Source organism: Rattus norvegicus, chromosome 6 (genome assembly GCF_036323735.1).
Source record: "Rattus norvegicus strain BN/NHsdMcwi chromosome 6, GRCr8, whole genome shotgun sequence".
Lineage (NCBI taxonomy): Eukaryota > Metazoa > Chordata > Mammalia > Rodentia > Muridae > Rattus > Rattus norvegicus.
This window is the reverse complement of record NC_086024.1, coordinates 14,922,694-14,927,980: the sequence shown is the minus strand read 5'-3', so window position 1 is coordinate 14,927,980 and position 5,287 is coordinate 14,922,694. Positions and strand designations below refer to the sequence as shown.

Below are 5,287 nucleotides of genomic sequence, written 5' to 3'. Positions count from 1 at the left end.
AGCAGTGTTTGAAGTTTTGAACGATGAAATTCCCCACTCAATGTTCCCAGGCTTTCTAATGTGTGAGATAGCAGTCCCTGGGACTGACTTAACATGTGTTGCACTGATGTCAAATAAATCTTTTGATCCCTGCACTCCAGTTGAGCATTTTACTGATGAGGAAACAGCAAATGCCCATGAAGATGTTGAAATCGATAGAGGTGCTGTGCTCCGCTCCCCGAGTGTATGTGTTTACTTTTTTGGGTCACTGGCTGTTGCTTTAGAACCCCTTTGCTGCTCCTTTATCCAGGACACAGGCACTACAGTGAGTTCACATCTTATGGGTTGATGGGGATAGACACCAGGACTTTCCCCCTATTTCTAGTTCCTTAGATGGGAGGTTTTTGCCCCAAATCTCAATACCCTTTAGCTGCAAATCCCCTAAAGAGACAGAAACCACAGGCACCTGCTATAACCGATACCCAAGAGCTCCAGCTTTTCACTAGAGACCAAATCCAGGAACTGGGTGCCCAGCAGTTCAGGCAAATACGCTTCTGCCAGTCTCTTTGAGGGAAGAGCTAACCAGGTAAGGGAGTTACACTAGGAATGAGGACATGTTTTCTGTGGCCTTTGCTAAGGATGGCAAACTCAGAGGCTGAGTACCCTATATGTCTGCCATTATCTTTTTGTGTGTGGGGGGGCTACCCCCATGGGCAGGAAAAGCTCCTGGGCCTAGAGTTCTGCACCCTGAGATGCAGCAAACTCACAGTGTCTTCTGTGTCCCACTCTCCCTTACCAGGGCTTGGGAACTTCCTTCCTTGGTGAGGTGTGTATCTGTCCAGATGTGTTTCCTTTTAGGATGACCTCCTGTTCATCAGGCATTTTATCATATGATGGCCCCTCTTTTTCTCCAGGAGGCTAGAACCAAAGCTGAGATCTCTACAGCAGTAAAGATCTCATTCTGGGGTGAATGCCTAAGGACCCCCATTTTCTATCCTGTCCCTATTTTCCTTCTCCTTCTGTTCCTCTTCAAAACCTACCTCCTTTTGACCCACAAGCCAGTCATAGATTTTTTATGCCTGTCTCCCCAGTGTTGACATTATTGGCTGGCTCTGTTCACTACCCATTGATCTTCCAGCTCAGAGAGGTTAAAGGGTTTTGCCTGGTATGGCACACTCAACATGTAAGTCCAGGCCATGTCTTCCTGCAGAGGCTGAAGGCCTGGTGAAATGAATAACAATTACAGGTAGCCATTGGACCATTTTTGTGTTGTAAGGTGATCCAAGCTCCAGTTACTCTGCCTTGAGATAAACGCATGGTGATGGGCATGTTCTGAGCTTCACCTCATCTGTTTTAAAACGTAGTGTGACAAGGGGCAGGGAATTAGGAAATGACACACTCAGAAGTCCAGTGCCAGCTCATCCCAGTTCAAATGCAAGTGTTGCTGCCTGCAAATAATGTAACCACATAATGGCCTATGTCTCATTTGCACAGTGGGCCCGGTAACACCAGTCCTTATTCTAGTGAGATCTGAAGTGTGTTTCAAGTGCTAGGTACCAATCTGGTCTACCATTGCTCTTATCCTTTCTATTACAACATCCAACAGTCCTGTCTGTCATACTGCCGTGGTAAAAATCACTCGCCGTGTCTACACATCCCAGCACCACTGTGTATATAGCCAGGATTTTCATGTTTAAAAATTGAGAATTATAGGCTCATGTCTTACACATAAGTACTCCCCGACTCTTTTTCAAAACCTATACACATGCACAGTCTTTTTATTATTGTTGTTGTTGTTATTATTATTATTATTTCTTTTATTTCATAAAAGCAGTGTTTATTTTATTATAGCAGGACCTCATAACCCAGACAGATTGCTAATATAGCTGTGTGTTTGAATCAATGCCTTTGAGTCCTTTGGGCCCCATCCTCCTCTGTGAGGCCAACAGGGGATGTATCAGTTGCATTGAGAGGAGATGAGGTTTTGGTAACATGTTCAAGGGCGCACCTCATGGAACCCAGATGAAAAATCCTGATTTATAATCTGGAAATCCTGAAAGTGAAAAGAAAAAGCCGTTCTGTCAGGTTTCTGCATGAAGCTAAGACTGGTTCAGAATGCTCACAGGCTGTTCGTGAGCTTGTGCCCACCCTCCTGTTCCAGCTCTCCAAGGATGAGATTACAGGAGTGAGCCACAACTCTCTCAGCGATCTCTGGACTGAGCGCTGATAGGTAAGCCTGGGGTTGTTGCCATACATGTGAGCATGAAGGTCTGTGGCACTCACTCTGGAATTTTTCCAGTGGCCAAAGGTCCCTGTCCTGTAACCAAGGCCCTTCTGCCCACAGTCTTCACCCAGAACAAAACCTCTTCCCTACATACAGAGCTGTAGCAGTCTGGATGGCCATTGCTCCACAAACGGTGGAAGACAGCTCTGTTCTGTACCTACCTTGACCCATTATAGTCTGGATAAATCATTGAACCTTGCAGGGACGTGGTCAGAATTAATAGAACCTGGGATCAAATAGGTAATTTTGGTTTTTAATCCCCCTTTCTTTATCTGAGACAGCTTCTGACTTCTCTTGGACTCCTGGAGGTACTAGAGGGCGCAAAGACATGGGGCAGAGTGGACAGGTGACTTCAGGTCATGAACCACATGTTCTCAACTTGGGGGCACCTGCTGTTGTTAATAACATATATCTCTATATCTATGTATATATCCATATATCCATTTACCCTCATATATTCACCATTTAACAAATACCGAGTCTAATTATTAATTTTAAAAAGCCTATTCAGCCTGTGCTTACGAAAACTTCCCACCCCCAATGAGTTTTTAGCTATGTTTTTAAAATGAGCTGGCGCTTGAATTCCATTTTCCATCCAGGCTTGCCTGTTATCTTTAAGGTCACAGAAACACATAGGCTGTTGGACAGGCCAATCCCAGATATTATTAGGCTCTCGGAATTAAAAGCCCAAGTAAGTAAATAAAGAAAGAATGCCGAGGGATTTTTCCCAGACCGAAAGCTGAAAGTGTTTCCTCCTGAAGTGATTCACCCCTTACATTGAGAGGTGAAGGCTGAGAAGAGGAGGGCAAGACTTCCCACCTATACATATCTAAGGTCTGTTTCTTCGTTCAGCAACAAGGAAGAATCATGTATTCTGGTGGGGGAAGAAGGGAAAAAAAAGCAACTCAAGCGCTGATTGTCCCTTTAAGCCATTCCAATCACAGGCTCGTCGTTAAAATAATGCTCGCCTACTGCGCTTCCAACCGGGCCATCTACCTTTTTCGCCGGCGGGGTCAAGCCCAGTCAAGCCTGATGAGGCTGCCACCGCCCCAGCGAGCAAGCCACCGGCCAACTACACCTGTTTATCGCTGGATCCCTTCCCTTCTCTTCCCTTCCCTTCCCTTCCCATCCCTCCTCCCCCGCTTGAAAAGGAGCGTTAATTAAAGCGGTAAACAAGCCGGTTCCCATTCTAAATCAGAGCTGCAGGCAACGGGGAGATAACTTGGGCTCCCGAGAAGAGGGATTTTCAGCTAATTTATGGAACCCACAGTCTCTCTCTCTCTCTCTCTCTCTCTCTCTCTCTCTCTCTCTCTCTCTCTCTCTCTCTCTCTCTCTCTCTCTCTCTCTCTCTCTCTCTCTCTTCCAGCAGCCAGCTCCCCGCTTAATGGGGAAATTGAAGCAGACAGCCTTTGTCTAAACACTTCTTTTGCCCAGAATATCTTAATTTTTCTATTTGAATGTTTAATAAGGTTTGGGGCGCTCCTTCTTTTTTAATTGCCATGGTGCAGGCGTTTGGGTGTTAATGTTTGGCTGGTAGCTGCCGGGCACCGGTGTTTGCTGGGCGTGGAAGGAAGGACCAGCTTTCCAAGGTTTGATTCGGACAGCCTGCGCCAAACGGATGAAGTGGATGTTGGGGGTGGGGTACCCCGATACCAGGGTTGCCTAGAAAGGCACCACCCTTTGCTCCCCCCTCCGCCCCCCATCCTCAGCACTGCTGTTGCCCGCAGGCGCCCTGGGTCTCATCTCTGGTCCGGCGCCTGCTTTCTTTCTCTCCCTGTCCTGGAGCGGCCATCCGGTACCAGGCCACGCCTTGGCCAGCCTGTGCCCGGGATCCCAGACCATCTTAGGGTATCCTTGTCCTGCTAGGGTTGGGCCCTGGCTCATTTCCGGCTGCTACAGTGAGGCCACAGCTCTGCCTAATTAATTCTAGAAGGAGGTTCTCTGTGGCTCTCTTTCTCAACTGATAGATGGAATTCCTAAATGTAAGTGGGACTCATACTGAAAGTAGTTTTGAGAAGACCATGGGCAAGTTAAATCCTTGTCGTTTCATGCGTAAACCTTCACGAAAAACAACAACAAAACCCCAGAAATGTCTTATCCATATTTCAAGGCAGCCTGCTTTTCCGGGTGCCATATCTAGTAATCATGTTGACAAATTAATGGCAGAGAATTAGTTGTACATTAAAGATTTAAATGATATTATGCAGCACATTGTCATAAAATGATATAAAACAATAGGAAAATAAATGTAAATGAATTCAAGTTACTGACGTGTAAAACACCAGACTGACATCTGTACACTTAACGCGGCGATCAGGCGCGGTGGTGGAGCCCAGGACGCCGCGGTGGTGGAGCCCAGGACGCCGGCGTCCCTCTGTGAAGACGCCCGCAGGGGCGTGCGGTCCGAGGTTGGGGAGGGAGTGTTTGAGGGGGGCCGCGGGCCCGGCACCCGGCGTGCCAAGGGTTAAGTGCTCCGATCGCCGCTCTCGGCTCCCCTCCCCTGTGTCCTGATTTTCAGGCCCACCGAGCCGCCCGAGAAAGTTTTCAATTCGACGAGGCTGGCGCGTTTCAGGGGCTGAGCTCCTTAGAAAGCTTCGGGGGCCCCCCAAGGGCCGACGTGCAAGGGAGGGGGCGACTTGCCCTGTCCTGGACACGCTAATTACAAGGATTCGGTTTCCCCGCTCTGAAGGAATGCATTACCTGCAGCAAAGCAGGCCCGGCCTCTCAGGAAGGCCCCAGAGGAAGCCGAAGGCCCCAGTGAATTCCAGCCCCATCCCTAGGTTTATACCCACAACCCCAGCCCACGCTGAGCGACTAATCGCTTGGCCATTGTCAGGGCTGTTGTCCAATCAGACCCTGAATAGCAAAACTTCACAATGCCGAGTATGAATTAGAGGGAACAAATGTGGATGCAGACTTTTTTTGCAACAATACCTAACTGAGCCTTTCAGACAGGACAAGGGATGTACAAAAGCTCGACGGAAATTGGAGTAACTTTTGGAGGCCCTTGGAGCTCCCGTCAAT

General features: G+C 48.1%; 1 long non-coding RNA gene across 1 annotated transcript; it reads right to left on the bottom strand.

The window, feature by feature from the left end:
* Positions 1-1,725: 1,725 nt before the first annotated feature.
* LOC134479274 (uncharacterized) lies at positions 1,726-5,028 on the bottom strand. The gene is made up of 2 exons (XR_010052403.1): positions 4,535-5,028; positions 1,726-2,032 (listed from the first exon to the last, which is right to left on the bottom strand). It is a non-coding gene; the product is annotated as an uncharacterized LOC134479274 (long non-coding RNA).
* Between the last annotated feature and the right edge of the window lie 259 nt (positions 5,029-5,287).